Source organism: Xiphophorus couchianus, chromosome 21 (assembly GCF_001444195.1).
Source record: "Xiphophorus couchianus chromosome 21, X_couchianus-1.0, whole genome shotgun sequence".
In the NCBI taxonomy this organism is placed as follows: domain Eukaryota; kingdom Metazoa; phylum Chordata; class Actinopteri; order Cyprinodontiformes; family Poeciliidae; genus Xiphophorus; species Xiphophorus couchianus.
Window position 1 is genome coordinate 4,022,380 of NC_040248.1, and position 21,309 is coordinate 4,043,688.

Consider the following 21,309-nt stretch of genomic DNA (forward strand, 5'->3'; position numbering starts at 1 on the left):
GACAGGAAGTAGTCAACAAAGTCAAAGATACAATGCAAGTGATATTCCAATTTTTGTTTAGATATTGTTTGATTTAAAACTCTGAAACCTAATTTTGCTAAATTTAAACATGAAAGATTTCTTCTTTTGCTTTTCAGAACTGCTATGAGCTTTATTTTGAAAGGCCAAAATAAATAAAAAACTCTTTGGTTTTTAAGAAAACCATAGAGTTTTCTTAAATGCTTTGGTTTTGCTCCATTTCTAAAGGTGAAATGAGTAACTTTTCTCAAAATACATTGACTTTCTGTATATGTAAAGAGATAAGAAAGACTCTAGGTGTTAGCCTGTGTGGTTATAGTGTCAAGATGGTTTCCACAGTGTAAATAATAAGCTATGTTTGGTGTTTGAACTATTTAAAAGGCAGCTCTAAGTGTTTTTAGAGGGAGTTTCAAGTATTTGTGGATTTTAGTCACTAGCAAACAGCTATTGTCCCTAACCCTGCAACAAGGTCCCACTGTATAATTAGTTAAATTTATTGCATGTGTATTGGGATGAAGGGTGTAAACTGCCAGCGTGGTGCTTCTTTTTTCCTCTTTCCACATTTTGATGATCTCCCTGCCATTTTAAGGTTTTGTTAAGTACATAACTTTAATGTTGTGAAAAATGTCCTTGAATTTAAAGCACATATTTCTCTCTAGAGCAAAGCCCAGCAAAGCAAATTAAACTTCATGAACATTTAGACTTTTGCAGCTCAGATGTAGACCCACAGGTCCCTGAGTTCTTCTGAACTCACACAAATAATTGGAAGCTGTGCTTTGCTAATGGCACTGTCGAGGTTCTGGACAATAAAAATTAAAACTGAATCCCCAGTGCTTCTTCAACACTTTTTTTTTAGAACTGTTTTATTATTAGACTGCATACATCTTGCTACTATTTTTAAAGGTCCTGAAATAGAACACTGATCATTAAATGTCACAAACGCAGCTGCCAGCTTCCACGGCCACAAGCTCTCAGGTGGAAGAAGTGGAAGGACACTGGCCACCCCCCAGGTTCAAAGAGTGGCTGTCTTCCCTTATTATTTTAATCCTCAGAAACGGTAATTATTTCCAATTTGGACTTAAAGTAACTGGAGCACAAACATCCTTTCACTTAGAACGATAAAGTGACCTTTCCTCTCTATTCCTCAGCAAATTGGGGCAACTCTCCATGTTTGAGTAAAAATACTTACATACATTTCCTGTAACTGTATGACTTGGGTCAAACATTTTGGGTTTCCTCCCACAAACGTCTCATAGTTGTTGGACTCCTGGCCCATTCCTCCTGAGAAGGTTTGTATGCTGTCTGAGTCACATGCATTTCCAGATCTGCTCATAAATTCCCTGTTGGATTATGGCCATCACTTAAAGATTGACTTTGTTGTCCTTAAGCCGTTTTGTAACCATTTTGGCTGTATGTTTGGGGATATTGTTGATATTAGATGTTGCTTCAATATTTCTACTTATTATTTTTTCCTCATGGTTCCATTTATGTTATGAAGTGCACCGTAGCCCCACAACATGATGCTGCCACCCCCACACTTCACAGTTGGGATGATATTACCCGAGTTACCAGCATCACCATTTTTCTCCACACTCTTCTTAATATCTTGGCTGATTTCTTGTGACTTTCTCATTGTGTCAAACCAGAAAGCAGTTTGTTCCAGGTGTTGAAATACATCTACAGGTGAGCCTCCAATTAAGTCAAAAGTGCCAGTCAACCTGGCACATTAGTTTCCAAAGCCCTGACATCATGGTCTGGGATTCCCCTCATTATTTAAAGAGATAGTAATCACTGTATGTAAATGTGGTCATTGAGGTCATTAATAAAAATTTCGGACATATTATTTCCTTCATTATTTTGGCTTTTAGAAAATAGAAATAATTTAGGTAATTCCAGCTTTAATCAAGAGAAGTTTGATCTGATTTAACCTCAGAGGAGAAAAACAAACAAGGTGTGTTTGTAAATCTAAGAAAGTAAATATTTTTCCTCCTTCAAGGCACGTCCATCTTTCCATTCAGGCTTGTGATGCTCTGCATTCAGTTGGGACACCCTTGGAAGGTGGGCTGTGTGTGCGCTTATGCGTGAGTGTGTGAGGAAATAGGAATGGAGGGACAAGAGGGGGGGGAAGCTAAGGTATCACTTCCTGATCACTATCTTATATAATCACGTGTTAACAGAGAAAGACAGGAGCTGAGGATGAGAGGGAGATAATGGAGAGAAGGGGAGGTAGGAGAGGAAGAGGATCCGTGTGTTGCAGTTGCGGATTGAGCTGCAAAGCGACCAATGGGGCGCCGTCTGTCGGCCTGAGCCGCCGCAGTATCCGCGCTCTATTGGAGAACGTGCGCACAGCCGGTGCCTGCGCTCGCGCAGTCGTTCGCGCGCGCACACGCGGACAGGAGAGAAGAGGAGAGCAGAGAGTGGGCTCTCTGCAAGCCGCGCACTGAAGCTTTGCCCCGGTGAGGATGGCAGCGGGCTGACCGAGGCGGGAAACCGAAGGAGGGCGGATAAATACGGGACAAACTCTTAACTCGTGGTTCGCTTTTCTGCGTTCGGAAGCTGTCGCGTGTGTTGAGGAGGGTGCGCGCGGACAGGTAAGGAGATGAACAAGTTTTTTTTGTGTACTGTCTGTGCATGGGAGCGATTGGAAGTTGACATTTGCGCCTGTGCGCGCGGCTTTAGACGGGCGTGTGCATCCCCGCAAATTGGCTTCAGCAGGTCAATTAGATTGGAGTCGGGCTAAATGAAATGAAGTGCGTTTGGCGAGGCGAGTTTTGACTGTGCCAGCGTACAGAACGGCGCGGACTGTGCGCACCAGTCGTTTCTTGTTTTTTTATTCTCCTGTAATGAGTGCACACAACGCCTCAGTGGAGTTATGAATGATTGACAGGCCGAATAACAGAGTAAGAGTCTAAGGGGGTGCCCGATCCCCTCCATCAACACCATCTTTAATGTGTGGCCAGACTGGGATTTACGCGCACTGCAGGAAACAGGAGTCCACTCTCAGGGACTGCAGCCTCTATTTGAAGTCTATCCGACTACCGTCTCCGTCCACTTCCCTCTAGAAGGGGAGCAAAAAAGAAAGAAAGAAATGTGTGTCTTGTGTTTGGATTTCTCTGCAGATGTGCGTGGAAAGATGCGGCGCAAGTGTCCTCGTTCATGTTGCATTGACGGGGTTCGGCTGTGCGCAGGGAGAGCCGTATGGCTGCCAGTTTGCATGGCATCCTTTAAAGGTGCTCACCTCTCATCGTGAGTGTTCGGGCTGCAGTGGGTGAAGGAAACGTTATCTGTGGGAAGGACTTGCCTGCTGCTGTCTGAATCCAACAAATTCAAGTCTGTTTTACTTCTATCATTAGAAAGCAGAAGAAGTGGTGAGGGTTGATTTAGATGGTTTTTCCCTTCTCTTGACTGGGGCCCTGGAGATTTTTACTTTCTGGGTATTGCAGTTATTGCTATATTTAGTGTAGACTAGATCTCAACAACAAATTAACAACTAAATTATCAGTAAAGGTAGCATCTATTTACAATGCAAAGCAAATATTTCCACATTAAAACCACATACTTAATGTATTTCAGTAGGATTTTAAGTGATACCTCAAAACATATGGAAGCAAAATGATACTTGATTTAAAAAAATATGTGCTGCACATTTATATTCACCTCTTCAGAGGCAATAGTCTTGGAAGGCTTTTCATACCTGAAGAGATTTTGCTCAAACATCTTTGTAAAATAGCTTCAGCTCAGTCAAATTGGAGGGGTACCTTGTTTGAACTATTTTACTCTAGCTTTGCACATGACAAGTCTCCCACATTATGATGCTGCAACCACCTTGTTCACCATGGGAATCTCAGTCTACTTGTTTACTGTGTCCAGAGTTAGTTTCTTTTCTTCAAGGGTGATGCAACTTTAAAGGTGGTATCATCCTGCTTTTAGGATGATACTAGTAGTTTTATGTATCAGACATTCTATAAAACAAGAAGTATTGTCTGAAATGAAAAAGGCCTCGGATTGAACACCTCACTAATATCTCAAACATGTCATTTCTTACCTTATTTGTACATTTCTTTCATAATGTTCCCCAAAATCTGACCATAGATCTTCCAGTAGCACATGAGTTAACAGTTCCAGCTAGCTTGAAGTGAAAACCAGCTTGTGGTCTCTTTCAGAGACGCTCTCGCCATCAACACTTTCATGGATGGTGTTAAAGGGAAATGAGGAAGCTCACTTAATTCTGAAGAAGCTCAAACAGCGAGTGCTGGAGTTTGAAATGTTCTGGTCAGATGCCCGGCTTAATCTGGCAAGTGCAGCATTCTGGAATATTAACATAAGCAGAATAAATCACACCAGATGTACAAAAATATCAGTGTTTTGAGACGTTGGATGGGTTTAAATGAACACCATTACATTGATATTTTTAGTGGCGATGGTCAGAAAAATCTCTTGACTTACCATCCATCTGTTCTACCTTCTTTATCCTTTCAGGGTTTTAGGTGTCTATCTCCACCAGTATGCACAATTATGCGTTCACATCTGAAAGAAAACAAAAGTATTTGCCCCCCTTACAGACCTCATTTAGCTCATAAAACACCTTTTAATATAAAAATGAGCAATGGATTTTCAAATTATTTCATCCATCAGTGGTGCATTCACACCAGTCCTGTTTAGTCTGTTTCAGTTGAACTCCAAGCCATTTGTTTAGACGCGGAACAAAAAAGTGAACTCTGGTCTGCCTAAAAGCCTCAGTCTCGGTTCGGTTGAAGTGAAGTCTGGGACGATTCGAATGCATATGTGGTGCAAGCAGGCCGGAGAGCGCTCCAAAAGCAGGAAGCAGACTCCAGCACAGGGCATTATGGGTAACTGCAACCCATACAAATGCAGTAGTCTAACGCTAGCGGGAGAAATGGCTTGTGATCTTTTGCCAAAGACAAGGGAACTCTTGCATATCCTACTGCTACAGTCTAATGTTACTCAATTTATGTCTGCATTTTGTGAAAAGGAAGTTGTGCTCATGTCATCTTTGGAGTTTATTTAGTCGTTTCCTTCATTGGTTTGGGTTCCAGGCAGTGATGTAAACGACTCGATACCAGGTATCACATTTGCTTTAAAGCAGTCGTTGCAGTTTTCATACCACTACAAATTATAAGATAACTCGATTTAGTGCTTATTTAGGTTACATTTCCTGATTATCAACATTTATTTGATCAGGAATAGTTGGACTAAAAACACACTTGAATTATTTTTAGGGTGGTTCAGTGCTTTGATAAAAAAAAAATAAGTTTGCTGAAACACACCCACAAAAACCATCGTGGTAATAAGCAGACGGAACAATCATTTACCATTTGGAAGCTGAGATTACCAGTTGCTCTGAGCGTCAGTGGCCACCTATAAAAATGATGGAGGACCCCTCGGCGTTCACAGGCCATCAGCTGCCCAGTAGTAATCCGAGATGAACTGCAGATGTTCTGAAATGAAAAACTGGTCCCTCTGACACGGCTTGTTTATATAATAGTGCATGTTTGTCTGGCCTTGTGAATGAAAGAGTCTCGGGGTTAATTGGGCCATTATTGGTGCCCAGCGGTTCAGATGATTCATTGTTTCCTCTAAACACACACCTGAATGCTACAAGTCAAGCTGGCATGTGATGCAGATATTGTGATAACCCCAATAAAAATTAACAGTTTTAATCGCTTTAATCCTCATTGTGACAAGTACCCCTGATGTGTTGTGTCAACCGAAGTGTGAATGCTTGTTTATGTATCAGTCACACTCAAAACACAGCATACATTTTAATGGAGTTTGTTGCTCAGCATGGCAGCAATTTGCAGTATTGCTGATAATCATTTGACACCTCAAAAAGTGCAATTTACATCACACATTAGACTTACCGGAACTATACTGTTAATTAAGGAAGCTACCTTCATATAAGGTGAAGGTATGGAGCAGATTTCCACAGGTATACCACTCGTTTTTCCAAAACTTTCCATCATATTGGTCTTACACTTTTAAGCCCCATTTTAAATGCAATGTTGCTTTGAGCAGTCATCTGTACATGAGAGCCTAATAAAAGGAACTTCCAGATGTATTTATCCCAAATAAAAATAGAAAACATTAGTCATTGAACATTTTGTCAATAGGAACATTAAAGTTATTCTTTAGGCACCCCAGAAGCAGCTGCCTTTTCTTTCACTATATCAGTGTTTCCCAACCCTGGTCCTCAAGGCACACTGTCCTACATGTTTTAGAGGTTTTCCTGCTTTAATGTCCCTGATTCAACTGATTGCAGTTCAACGAACACCTGTTAATCAGTCATCAATTGAAATCAGCTGGACTGAAGCAAGGAAATACCTAAAACATGCAGGGCAGTGAGTCTGGAGGACCAGGGTTGGGAAACACTGGACTAAATAAATGTACAAATTTGAATTATGAAAATAAATTCACTTAATGGAAACATGCCAATTTCAGAAAACTCACATTTTTCAATAAAACATTTTTGCACTAGGATGAGGTGTTTTTTGTTTTGTTTTTTTTGGTTGTACCAAAATTTGTGCATTTCACAAAAAGCTATGGAAACATTTTTTTGCATCTTGAGTCATGTTATCAACAACCAAACGTTACTACTGCCAGAAAAGATGAAGAAGACGACAGGAAGTAGCAAGGTGAACAAGTTTATTTAAACCATCATCATAATGATGTAGCAGTTTAAAACTCCTTTAAATTATGTGTTAGGAAGTGTGGTACTTTTCCTGACCTAAAGAGTATAGCAGCATTACACTAACATGTTGCTGCAACTGGCCAGTCAGATGTTAAGTGAAGAGTTTTATCCCAGACATTTCACCTTTTTCTCTTAGTATTTATGGAATAGACTATGTCAATATATCATAGAGGACACAGAATTTTCAGTGCTGGACAATATGGCTGAAAAATGTCATGATACAAGTGTTTCACATCAATAAATATAAATAATTATTGCTCCATGGCTCTGTTATTTTTGAGCAGTTATGAAGCATGATGGCTGCTGCTGCCTAAGTTATTCAACAGGTTGTTGCTAGGTAACCAAAGTGTGAGTGAGCGAGTTGATGCCACCAACATTGAATGCTGTGCGGTTTTGGATCAGCGTTCATTGAATATTATATATTGACTATTGAATATTTGATCAGACATATTATCTAAAGATGTTTATGACGTGTCTATCATGACATGTATTGTTATTCATTTATTGTCCAGCTCTACTGCCAAGCAAAAATAACCCATGAGAACCTTGTTGAAAATGTATAACAGGCTTACTCTAGATGCATTTCTGAAATTAGCTGATTTTGGTGGTTTTTTTCTTGGTCTTTCACTTTTATTTTGCACTTGTTCAAAAGAAATCAACGCTTTTTCAAACGTCATATCCTCTTTGTTCACTGGCATGAATATTAGTTCATATGTAATATTATTTTGACAGCTTTAGTAATAAAATTCAGAATCCTGGTTTCTACTTTGAACAATTAATTCATGTCACACGTAGTTTTAGAATGCTAGATTTGGCGTAAAAACATAACATTATGAAATCATCTTGACTTTTAAGGTCAGCTTCTTCTACTTATGGATAGAAGGTCAGATATTCTTAAAAAGAAAGCTATAACTGCAAACTCTGAGCTTTCTTTACACTGAGTGCAAACAACCTCAAACAAACAATCTGCCCCCAGGATTCATGGTCCAAGGTAGAATTGGCTCACTCCAGGTGGCTACAGTGAGCCCAATACAGTTTCAGTCACATCACTCGCAGGCGAGACAGGAGGGAGAATAGTGGATTACTATAACAACAGCACAGCCGCAAGGCTTTTTAAAAGATGAATCACGCCTTTCCCCCCCGACATTCTCTTCCCATCATGCCAAACAAAACCTGGTAAGTGACTGGCTCATCCTGCCACTCAGGGCTTTGATTCCTGTGGGAATTGTGGCTTTGAAAAGGCAAGTGTTGATGAGCCGTGTCAATGATGCCATCGTTTCTTTAAATCCAGAAGGTGATGAAGGAATATAATCCCCCTGCTCCGAATGCACCCGTGTCACATGGTGGTGTGGCTTGCAGATTTAAATGATGCATAACATTTTTGGTGTTACATTTCATAGACATACTTACCCCAACAGGGACGTGTGCTGAGCTCAAACAAACATGAGTGCTCACATCGAGCATCAAACGTGCACAAAATACTGCGTTTTAGATTCCTGGCAGCAGACGCAGCTGCTCATTTGAAATTAGTTAAAGAGGAAACAGGCAGCGAGGAGTGAGAACAGCTCACAGCGGGGAAAACAGAGCACCACCTAGTGAAAATTAGATTATCCCTCAATGGGTTTTGTTTTGATATTCCTGTTGATGTCAGTAAAATTATTGGTCAGTGCTGCTTTCTCATTTTACACACCCTTTGTTCAGATTTGGCTCTGATGTTTTAATCTGTCTAGTAATTACTGTCAATATATATAAAAAAATATATACATAAGCCTTTAATCTAAACAAAATGAGTCAATATCATAATAAAAGCCAACAAAAGAGAACAAACAACCATCACAGAACAAACGTTTACAAAAGCTTCCAGGATATCTATTTGTTAGAGGTGACAGAGGCGCTAATTACTAGGTTATTTGACTCACTCAAATTTATTCGTGTAGTTCTTCAATGACTGACATTTGACTTGCTGATGTCCATCTTGGGAGCCTGAAGAGGATTCTAAATGCATCCTGAAAAGCCACTTGCAGTTTCTTCATTACAGCTTTACTATAGTTGCACCACAAGTGAGCCGTATAAAGAGAATTACAATAGGCTTGAAAAGGGAGAACAACAACATCGTCTGTGCCAACATATTAGCTGGCATATAGAGCTGGCAGAGGTGTCTCTTTGTATCGACATCACAGAGATCACTTCCTAGAATATGGCTTAAATATTTCACTTTACTCACCACATCTGCATGTATTGAATCATTAACAAGAAGCTTAAACTCAGTTCACCCAGACTTACAATCATGTAATTCAACAGACAAATTATAAAAGAAAACAGGAGACAAAACTCCACCTTGTTTGACTCCATTAGATACAGAGAAAGATTCATTATCAGACATGTAAATTCTAATTAAATATGCAAGACGCTTATAAATGTGAAAATAAGAACTATGTATTTCTTCTTTTTTAGGTGTTGCTGTGACTGCATAGCACAGCAATCACAACCCCACAAACACAAATACTACGCTTGAAAAACATTGTTATCATACGTGTGGACACCAGCTGCATCAAGAGGTGTGAAAAAACCTAAATTTATCAAGATAAATGAATAACGATGTGCCCAACCCTACTACTCCCTGCTTTTCTAATTATAAGAGCTTCTAAAAAAATCAAATGCCATTAATAGTTTGTCAGTAAACATATATATACCCACTGATATGTCTTGATAGTACAGCTACTGTTTTAAAATCCACCTTTTTATATGTATTTTTTGGTTCTCAGCTATTTGAATGGTAGGTTTGTCACACGACTTGCCTCTGTATTTTCTATGCATAACTTTCTTTAGTTATGTTAGCAATGATATCAGCTGCTGTTAGACATTATTTGAAGATTACTGTTTGCAATTATGGGTTCCATTGTTGGTGATGACTTTATTCATTTAAAAGTTTGCATTGATAGTCTCTCTTTGTGACTGACATTTGACTGTCAGTCACAAGCATTTTTTTTTAGAAAAAAAATACTTTTTTTCTAAAAAGGCATTTTAGAAAAAGTTACTCTATAAAACAAAACTTGTTTTATTCTGTAAATCCACTCTAGGTTTGCTCATCAGATGATCAAAACTCTCAGAATCTGCATTTCCACCAACTTGAAACTTTACCATAACATAAACTCAACAGGAGACCTATTCTAATTTCATGCGAAGTTTGACAGCACAATACAATCTCTGATGTGCCTCACCAATGATATCAGAAAGCCATTATTGAGAAAGTGTTGTGCCTTTTAGCTGGAAATCCATGTTTTTGTCATATTCTCATCTCGATGTTCGAGTTTTACAGTAGGACACTGAGCAGTATGCATCACTCTGACATTATTGCACTATGGGTTTCTTCAGTATGGGTGAAAGTAACATTAGAATGATTCATCTCCTACTCTCTCTGGCAGTGACGAATGACCAACAAAGCATTTCCTTTAAGAGCTCTCAGCACTGTAAAAGGAAGTTTGATTGTGGGCAAGCATCTACAGTGGGCTGCTGCATTATGGTGTTTATGCTTTTCATCTCAAGAGCACGCAATAAATGACAACCTTCTCCTGCACGGACTTCAAGGAAACCAAAAACCAACAGATTTAGAGGTTTCTTGATAATAATTTGTCAGATCACCTTCCAGGGATGTTTTCATTGGTAAATGTTAAAACTTTTAGACTTGAGAACTCAAAATACAATTTAAGCAGTCAAGTATCATGAAATGAAGTTTGTTTTTGTGCTCCCCTTCATGTGTTCGTAGTGTTTGATCATAACCAGTTACAGGTAGACCTTTCAAATCATATTGCAGTACTGTCAAATTCAGGTGATCATATATCACAAGTCTGTCTTTGAAATCACCACCAACTGTATCAGGTTATTGATTTTGCTCCATTCTCTTATCTCTTATCTCCATTCTCTTATTTATGTCACCATGGTGGAAAGAATCTACTTGTATATGTTGTGGTAACTGTGGCTCAGTTGACGTCTTACCTTAAAAAAGTTGTTTGTTTGATTCCGTCTTGCCCGTGGGCAAGACACTTAACCACAAGCTGCCTGCTGATCATCTTATTGGTGGATGAATGTGTGAGATTGTGTATTAATGAGTGAAATGGGTGAATGTGACAATAGGTACAGCTGAGCGTAAAATCAATAACAATATATATTGCAAAAAATCAATATCAACAGAAAATAAATGTGATAGAATAGTCAATAATTTCACTGAAGTCTGATCCAGAACTGCACACAGTGGAAACTGTTTTGGCACAAAAACAAAAGCAAATGACTCCACACTTCCAATCAGTGGCAAGAAAAAATAAATGCTCTCACGACCAAAACCCAGATGAGGTGGAAGATGATGGCTGGATGGCAAACTGCTCCCGATGTTGCGTTAAATAGTGGTTTGCTTAGGTAGTTCAGCTTCCCAAGATGTATATTCTTTACAACAGATGGTCTCTACAAACAAAAAAAAACATAAATAGGCAAATATTCTGTGAATATTTAAACATTGTGTTCCACAGAAAAATCAAACAAATAGGTAAATCTATATATACTTAGCCACAAATAGATGCTATTTTAGATATTTCAAATGGGATAAATGTCGCTATCCTCACATGTTGGTCTCCAGAAATGGTAATTTGTTCATCATAGTAAAATTGTTTATTCACAGGACCGTACATTTTATACTACAAGAAACATGAAAGCTTGACTTTCTGTCAGTGTAGTATTGGGAATCTGAGAGGTTCTTAGTTTAAGAACCACTTGTAGCAGAAGATGCTTCAGCACCATCTTGAGGTGTCGTGTTGGGTTTGACTTTGACCTTGTGGCATCAGGAAACCATTGCTCATCTGTATTTGAGTCAACATAAGATAAGATTTTTAAAAAAGTCGTTTTTTCACTTAGAGATTTAAAGTTTGAATAGCTTTGTATATTGTAAAACTACAAAAAATATATTTTCCAGTTTGATGGATATGAGCTTATTCCCTCTGCATTTTTGTTCCCTTTTTTAGTGGAAGAATGACTTTGCAGAATATGAAAACAGAGCCATTTGATTGCCAATATGCTGCATGAATAGTTAATGCTCTATTAGAGGGTTTGGATTTCCATCTCCCATTCGTGAGTGTTTGCTCAGAGACGTTGACTTTTTTTAAATAGCTGTAAAGAATGAACTGTCATTATGTAATCGCTGTGCGTTTGTGTCTGGCATCCTGGGGGCTGCCTTAAAGTGCTTCATTTTTGTTCTCTGCTTTAAAGTGTCGGGCTGATGGGTAATGCCTTTTGGTCTCACTCTGGGTGCCTCACCTTTTTTTTTTTATGGAAGAGCTGTGTTCTAGTCACCTGGGTGCGTCTTGTATCACACTTACCCCCCGCCAGATTTACATTTTAAGCTTCAGGCATTTCATTTACACATTTGTAGTCAGCAAATCACACAGAATGGGGTGGCAGATATTCAGCAGTTTGCTGGAGGAGAGCTCAGCAGAATGGAGTGAAAGCATGCTGATGGACATTATTGGAGTGATCATAAAATGACAGGGATTGAATAAAACAACAGTGCAAAACATGTGTTTTCACACGTTCTCCACTGTGGAACAGCAGCAGAGTGGCTTTTTAATTTGCATTCCCTGCATATATTACTTTATAGAGTCTATTTTAGAAGCTGTGTAGAGTCCTGACAGAGTGGAAGGGGGGAGTCGTGTCAGGTAGTTGTCAGTGTCGCAGTGCAAAGAGAAACCCAGATGCGTGGCACTGATAAAACATTAGTGTGCTGCACGCCTGCCAGGCCGGCTCACCCTTCACGACGCATAGCTGGGATGTTAATTGGACCATGCCAGTGCCTCATAAGAAAGAGAAGAAGGGAGAGGAGGAGGTGATGGACATGGCATCCATAGTGATTTGCAGATTTGCGGTGGATGAGAGGCAAGCCGTGGGGGGCTGTCCGCTCCAGTTAAGACGGCCATCGGAATTTCAATGCAACTTGAATACTTGCAGCAAAGAATATATTCAGTGCTGAAGCTGTTGTTTTCCAGAATGCACTGGAATTTAGATCCATTTCCAAATCACCAGCCAGGAGGCTTATGTAGATTCATGTGTCTTAGACGGTAAGAAAAATAAACAACGTTTGGCAGCAGTTTTAACACAAACTTGGCATTTTATGTGATCGGCCATTAAAAAGTAACACATCCTGTTGAACTGGAATGAACTGGCTTTTAAAATGTTTCTTGAAAATAATATCTACACTCCACGTGTAACTTGCTGCTTTTGAAGTAACCTAATTAGGAAATATACTCCAGCTTTGTATAATTTCTAACATGCTAGGTGTTAGAGGAAAGATAACACATCATCCTGAAAAAACAATCCTTAATTTGAAACATCATGCTGACGGGATCATTTTCTTCACACCTATTTTACAAAGAAGGAACTACATGTGAAAAGCTAGTAGCGACAGATCCCCAAAGACTGGCCGCTGTAATTGCAGAGAAAGGTACATTTACATGCAGTGCTCATGGCAAACACATGGCAGAAGTTTAACCATTTTACCTAAACAATATGCCAGTACAGGAGAACCTACTCTGCAAGAGCACCTTCCAAATCCTGAGTGAAACCTGCCCTTCTTCACACTTCAGTGCATCAACTGTAAACCCGCCTTCTGCTATCAATGTTACTGCTGCATGACAAAATAATATTTAAAAAAACAAGCATATATTAGCTGATTAAGTTAGCTAATAATTATCCAGCCACTTTGACTCAGTTGTAGAGCTTTAAAATATCATATGTATATACTGTATATCCTCTATATATCAAAACAAAACAAGATGGTTAAATTACGTTACACTAAAGTAATGTACATTGTGTCAATACAGCAGTGCAAATTTACACGCCCTTGATGCCAATCCAAACAATGACAACTAAGAATGGAAGTGCATCAAAAGTGAAAGTTGTGCAACTCTGGTAGAAACATACCCCAAAACATCTGGAGCTGTAAACGTCAGCAAAGCACCATTCTGTAATATGTTTAGTTACCTGAATACAAATATATTTCACACTGATCAGATTTTTGTTTCAAGACTTTTTTAAAGCAATGCATCATTTTCATTTCTGACTTATTCATCTCTTTTTCTGTCTCATAAAATACACTGAAGTTTGTTAGGTGTTACTCAAATTAATATTCTTTCAAGTTGTAAGTTCTGTCATTGTAGCTTTTCATATTAATAATTTTTTTACACCATAATAATTCACATTGTTTCATCCATAGTGTAAAACAATAAAATTTAATGCACTACTATTGCTGCTCACGCTCCATAAAGATGTGCAGTACATAATCAGATTTCATTGGAACAGCTTCCAAAATTGTGACTGCACCATTCACTTTGCAACATCTGCCCACTTCCTCACCCCAAGGGCTTTACTGTACTCGGGAGCTGCTGCCAGGCTGTCAGATCATGTTCCAAAGTGTCAAATTGCTCTCTGTGTATCAGGATGAATCTCAGAAAGCAATTAGAGGGAAACAAGTCAACAGCCTCGTGCCGGCAGCCAGATTTTAAACTCACTATAAAATCATTTTCAATGTTAAAATGGTTTTATGTAATATGTTTCTCCCTAGTGTCAGAGAAGGTTTCGCTTAAATGAAAAATGAGAAATAATGTAAAGTAAACACAATTATCTAATTTAACAATCAGAAAAATAATTTAGATGTACTTCGAATTTGTTGAAAAATCTGTAGGCGGTTGACATCTCTTTCTTCACCCAAAGGTCATGTACAGACCGAAAATCTTCCTTATTTCCAAGTTTCACGTTTTCTTTTAAATGAATGATCAAACTGATGGAATCAATGTTAGCAGTATTGTCAGTACTTTTGTCTTTAATGTAGATAGGTTAGTATGAGATCTTGATTGTTTCACTGTATTAGAGATCATCATCTAACAAATTCTAATTTAATTCTTCAAAGAACAGAAATACAGATGCCACAATGCAGTAAAGCACTTAATCAGCAACTAGCTGATTTTAAAAAATGTAGCTCTAAATGTTGATTACTATGTCCAATGCTTGAAAAATGACTTATTTCTCCTAAATTTATATCCAGTGAAAAATATATTTTATCTTTGCTGCAAATTTACTTAATTAGAGAGGCATCTATTTGCATTTTTTTAAAAAGTGTTGAATTGGGTATGATGCAAATTTGCGATATTGGGCATATTTGATTAAAAACAACATTCCAGTCCGAACCAGATTATTTTATTGATGCTTCTGTTTTTTCCCACACAACTGTTTGTAGTATAAGACACTTTTTTGTGTACAATGTGTCCAGTCCTAGAGGTTTCCAGCCCCTTTTTGCATCTATTGTTTTTAATGTAATTATAAATTCATGTTTAAATATTCAGCACTTACTTATCATCTTAACCAGTCATTTAATTCAGTGTTGGACACTTGAAACCTGTGCGCAGACTTACCAATTTCTGCTATTGTACTAAAATTATGTGCTTGCTATTTAATATTAATATTAATATTACTCATTAGCATTCCATTATAGTCTAATGTCGAAAAAAACACTACAGTCTGAAATTTAGAGATAACCTTGGGAATACTTCTCACATCTATGCTTTTATATATATATACATAAACAAGATACACTCGTTTCATTCAAATATCTTCAAAGCGTTATTGTGGATTGAGATGTTGTTGGAAGGATTTCCGAAAGCACTTAGTTTTGCAGCAAATCTGCAAAATCGCACTGACTGAAGAAAGTAGGAGTCTCCTGGGATGCTAACAGCTCAGTTCACGGACACGGACGATATTTCACCATATCATGTATTGGATAACATCATTCAATTTTTGTCTAGCCAGAAGTCAGGTAGAGATGTTGGAGTAGGGGATATGATTCTTGCCCATTATGACCAATTGAAAAGATGGTTTGAAGCTCTTTCTCTCTATGCTTCAACTCCACTGGGATTTTGTGTTGTAGTTCAGGTATTATTTGAGATTTTGAGATGCTAATCAGCTGCTCCCAGTTGTAAAACAATACATTGAATGCAGAGAATAAGTGTTCAAACAGTGTGTCAAACAAAAGATAAACTAAAGTCTACAAATAGAACAATTCAAATCTAACAGAGCCACTCCAACATGCTGCCACCAAGAGCAACTCTAGAAACAGATAATGAATAGAAGTAAAATATATTTTTCTTCAATCAGCCTCAAAGTAACTGCAAGAAGATGCAAGAAAATACTCGAAGACTCAGAATAATGAAAACTGTAGTGAAGGAGAAAGCAATGCAACTCTTTGAATTTCCGCTTTTAAAAGTTTTCAAAGTTGGATTAAAAGATTGAAAGAAATGTATCAACACAACCCCTAGCTAAACTGCCCATTCACTTGCAGCTTGTCTCTGTTGTCTGTCTCACCAACTTCTTCTTTATTTGGACGATGAGGCATATTTGTCTGTTGCTGCTCCTAACAACCCCCCACACACACTTACACGAGTTGCTGTGGGCCGTTGAAAAGCAAAGCAGCAAGCATCTGCGAAACCCCCAGATCGCTCACACTTCATCCACTCATGTGGGAACCTACCTGGCAGGGAGAAGGAACGCTTATCTGTGTATGAAATGCGAATAGCCGCGGCCCCACTTCGTGGATGAGAGCACAGGTGGTTTTCCCTCATTGTAAAACCCACCTGCTCCGTGTGTTTTAGCATTTGTTGAAAGTGTGAATTCTGCCAAACCCCAGTGGCCTCAACCTGAATTTAGACTTCTCAAACAGGAGGAGAAGCCCAGTGCTGGAGGTGATATGAATATATTACCATCCTGAATCCACCTTGTGTCTTTGTCTTTTGTTCTGTTTGGCAAGGGACAACATTAATCCCAAGAGCTTGACATTCAGTCAAGCATTTCTGAAATCTGTAATTTGCTGATTAGTGGATTGATGGAAAACTTGCCTAACAGTGATTAATCAGTCAGCATTCATGTGTTTAATTGCTGCTTCTTAAATATGATGATCTTGCTCTTTCCAGGTTGATTTCATGAAGAAAGGAATTCAAAGGTTGATATGTGGGTTGTACTTTGTAAACAAATGAAGGTTGTCAGAAACTAAATAGTTAGTCTTATAACACTGGACTTCTGGGGCGTAATAATACAGTGTACAGTGAGAAGCTACAGACCACAACCATGCATGAAGACCCGAGATTTGTGAATACATGAAACACAGTTTATAACTGCCTATTTTAATAGTTCAAACACCAAATACGCATTAATACACACAGTGGAAACTATCTTACCAGTACCACTCTTCACTGCTCCATCAGAGCTTTCTCCAATTGAACTGGATTCCCTCCAGTAGAATTTCTACCAGACCAATCAGTGAACAGAAGAAACTGTGAATGTTGATGTTGATTTTACAATTGTAATATGTCTGTGGTTCTAGCATTGGCAGAGGAGGAAGTGAACAAAGCCGTTCAGTTCATGTTGGTCACACTTATAAATATTAGTGATTTGGTCAAATTTAAAACTTTTAACACAGTCCATCCTACACTAAGCAATCGTTTCTCAGTAGCCAAAGATACAGGTCTCTGTATGAAGCAAAGGGCTTCACTTGCCATATTAACTGGCAAGTGAAGTGCATAACACTGATTGTCTCCTTATGGTAGCTGTTGGTAGATGGGATAGAAGAGTAAAATTTCATGAAACCTCACCTTCTAGTAAAACTATTGTAGCCATATGTAAAGTAGAGTAACTTCTTATGATGGTGTTGGTGGTACGTTGGGTGATGTTGAAATTTAAAACAAAAATGTCTCCTGGCTGCTTGTCTGCCTTTGACAAACCAACATGTTTATTGTTATGTCTAGATGTGGTAGAGATTGTTTAAGTTGCCCACAATTCTCAGTTAATTCTCAGGATGTCCCATTAATTCCCTATAAAATGATTCCAAAATGCCACAGATTGAGGTTCCATGGGAAGCATTTAGATGATAAATTTATGTTCCCTATTGAATGCAACAAAACAATTTGTAAACTAAATTAATTGGCATATTTCCGTGCAAAAACAATGCATGCATTTTCATTTTTACGAGTTCAGGTCTGTGGTCCCCACCATTTTTTTGATTAATGTGCTCTAATGTTTCAAGGATACAGTCTGTCCTCCACCGGCGCCTCGCCATCTGCAGCTTTTTTATACGTTTGTGTGGGAGAGAGGAGCGAACATTTTGTGTGTTCGTGAATTTTCACAGTGTGTTACAGGCGTGTATGAAATAATTCACTGGAAAATTGTAATGAAATTAACTATCAACAATGATTTAAGTATTTGCTCTTTTTCCATTTTAACATCAGATATTAAATAAAAATCAAACGGTAATGACAGTGATCATCAGGTCTGGTATCATTTCTTTAAACTTAAAAAATGATCGTCAGTGAAATGATGCTCTGCTCGTTCAGATTTTAAAAGTGGATGAATCCTCTGTGTAATGAGTAGCTGCTGTTGCACCTACACAAATGTGACTGTGCTTTTGCTTTAGTATGAGAATTCATTTGCTATTTCTGTTCCACATTACGTCTGTAAAGCAATTTAGATAATTTAGTCAAAGTCCAATTTGCATCATTTGTATTACAAAATGTAGCAGCAGTAACAGTGTACACATGGACAGAAAATAGAGAGCAGTTGAAGTGTCTGCAATTATTGCCAAACTATGTATAGATTTTACAGTTAAAACCAGAAGTTTACATACACTGAATAAAAAGACACATTTACTTTTTTTCTCACCTTTGAGGTTAAATCGGAGCAAGCGTCTCTTGTTTTAGGTTAGTTAGAATTACCAGATAAATGCCAGAAAACATTGTAGCAGTATATATATATATATTTTTTTCTAACTTTATTTGAAGTCAGAAGTTTACATATTGTACATTTGTCAGCATCAGGGGTAATTGTCTGTGTGATTTGGGTCAAACCTCGCTGGTTTCGGGTGCTGTGGCGGTGCAGGGGCAAAGCACAACCCACATATTGAGGCCTTAGTTCTCGTGGTCACAGGTTCAATTCCTGGCCTGGTGACATTTGCCGCATGTCTTTCCCCTCTCTCATTACCCTCTTTCCTGTCAAACTACGTTCAAATAAAGGCCACTAGAACCCATAAAACCTTTAAAAAAAAAAAATCGCTAGTTTACCTCAACAAACTTCTTATATATTAACTGACACTTTTCATATTAGCATATCTGGGGATTATTTACAAATCAGTGGAACGTTATTCTGCTCATAGGAAAGTGATGTTGCCGAGCACAAAACCCTGTGAATCCCCATGATAAACTAGGATTCACATCCCAGTTTAATACAGAGAAATAAAGATTGTTTAATTGTCCTTTTTGGTTTATGAAGCCATTCTTACTGAGACTCAAGAGAAAAACAGTTGTTGTACTCTTTAAATATTTGGCTGTTTCATTTTCTTTAATGCTAAGCAGCAGCTAACTTTGCACATGATTTTAGATGTTTTATCTTAGGGTTCTAGATTTTGTCTTTTTGGTAAATGTATTATTTATTTTCAGAATGATGAAACGATCATTCTTCTTGAAGCCTACTTTTCAATAAACATCTTTGAATCACATGAAGGAGAATTAGATATTTGTTTTCTCTTAGAAGCAGGCAAATCATCTGTTTTATATATTTCCATATTGCTGTAGTATAACTGCTTGAATGGTTTTATATAATTCTTTTGAGGGGTGTATTTGAGCGCCATCTGCATAGCAACTGAACATGAAGTAAAAAGAATTGGTCCGAACAACTGGCCTGGTGGAACTCCAGGACTGTTTCGAACTGTAAAAGGAAAAGGTTTAGATGAATATGAAATCTATCAGCGTATGTGTTTGGATTGTGTATAGAAGTTTAATGTTTAGGACTCTAAAGGAGTAGTCTCTTAATTTTGCCAGTAGCGTCAGTTCTCTGATGTATTCTGAAGCCTGAAGGAAACATGCAAATTGCAACATAACTTCAATGATATTCACGATTTTCATTTTAAATAAAATTCTAATTCAGCTTCTTTCTACATCCTTGAATCACATCAAGAAGACAGCGACTGCTGCTGAAGAATTACTCAAGGCTGTCCATCGCATTGGATTGTGAGAAGCGTTTTGTTTTCGTCTGACAAAAGCCTGATTCATTAGATGATCAGCGTTCTGACTGACAACTGCAATACTCAGCTGGCTTGAAGACTTGCGTTCAGGCATATGTCAATGCTGTCTACTGTTGATGGACCCTCATCTAAATGTTTTGTGGCACCTCTGCACTTAGCGTGGAGAGTGATGACGGTGATGAGAGCTGAAAAACTGTGATTTGTTGTTTCTTTTTTGTGCTGTGGCCAGCAGATGGATGCTGTCTGCTCCATCCCAGCGCTCCTGCTGTATGATGAGAGCTCAAGAATCCAGCCATTAAACACACAGCAGATGGGATATTTTACATCTTCTACCCAGTTCTCATTAGGCAGCCAAACAACATATAGTGGGGGTTGAGGAGTACAGGCATGTTTTCTAATTAAACACGAAGGGAGAAAAAGAAACAGTAACAACAAAACGCATTTCCTGATATAAATAAGTTGTTTGTTTTTTTTTTTTAGATTGGCATGTAGAACACAAGGAGATGAAAACATCAAAGGCTCCAGTTATGCCAAGCTTTGTTTTGCTGGTTCATGTGAGGACTTTTTTGGTTTGAGGTAAGCATAACTGAGTATTAGAACAGATGGTATTTGGAAAGTAGTGTAGCGGAAGGACGAGTTACTGTTGACTTTGGGAAGGATGGTGGGAGGGGGGTGACAGAGACGCCGTCTTCTCCTCATGACTCTGTGGGAGTCATTACTGCAAGTGGTTTAATTACCTTCAAGGCTATTCTGAGTTTTGGAACAAGAGTTTTATTTATTGTAATTCACTACAGGGGTTGAAAAATGACTGAAATGCAAGGCCCAAACTTTTTTCATTTATATTTCTGTATATGTACAGCTGAAAGCAGTTATTTACATACTTTGTTAAAACAACAGGAAGGCATCTTTCTAACCATCTGACATTAAATCAGACTGAGAATTCTAACTTTTCTTAAAGTCAAAATGTACCTAAAGTTCCTTAATATTTGATAGAATTGCTCTTTACATTGTATGACTTGGGTCAAACTGTTTTTATATGTGTTGTCAAGCTTCTCACCACAGCTTAGAGAAATTCTGCCTCATTTCTCCAAACAGAACCGGTGTAATTGAGTCAGGTGTGTAAGCCACATTGCTCGCACAGATCTGCCCACAAATTAACTATTGACCCTTTGCAACTACGTCACTTCATCATGCAAGGTGCCATGATGGACGCCAGAAGTGAGGGAAAGGGAGTATTGCATGGAGCAACCGAGATCGTTTACCCAAATTGTTTTTGCCAGCATAGCCATGGCTTCCACTTGTTTAAGTTGAGCTAATTTGTCTGTGGAAGTACCAAACATAGTTGGGGCTCTTGGTCAGCAGTGTTTTACAAAAGTTTGAAATAGCTAGCTTAGAAACCGACCCTTGCCTTCTTCCTTCATCCTTCCTTCTTCATTATAGCATTAAACACTTCACTTTTAGTTACATCAGACCACAAGGCAGC

General features: G+C 38.3%; 1 protein-coding gene across 1 annotated transcript in view; it reads left to right on the plus strand.

Moving 5' to 3' along the window:
• The first annotated feature begins 2,367 nt into the window (after window positions 1-2,367).
• The window catches only part of LOC114137074 (cadherin-18), a 129,199-nt gene continuing 110,257 nt past the window's right edge, over window positions 2,368-21,309 (plus strand). The window contains exon 1 of the mRNA XM_028005587.1: window positions 2,368-2,609. The gene's annotated coding sequence lies outside the window, so the exon portion shown is untranslated. The remainder of the gene's footprint in view (window positions 2,610-21,309) is intronic.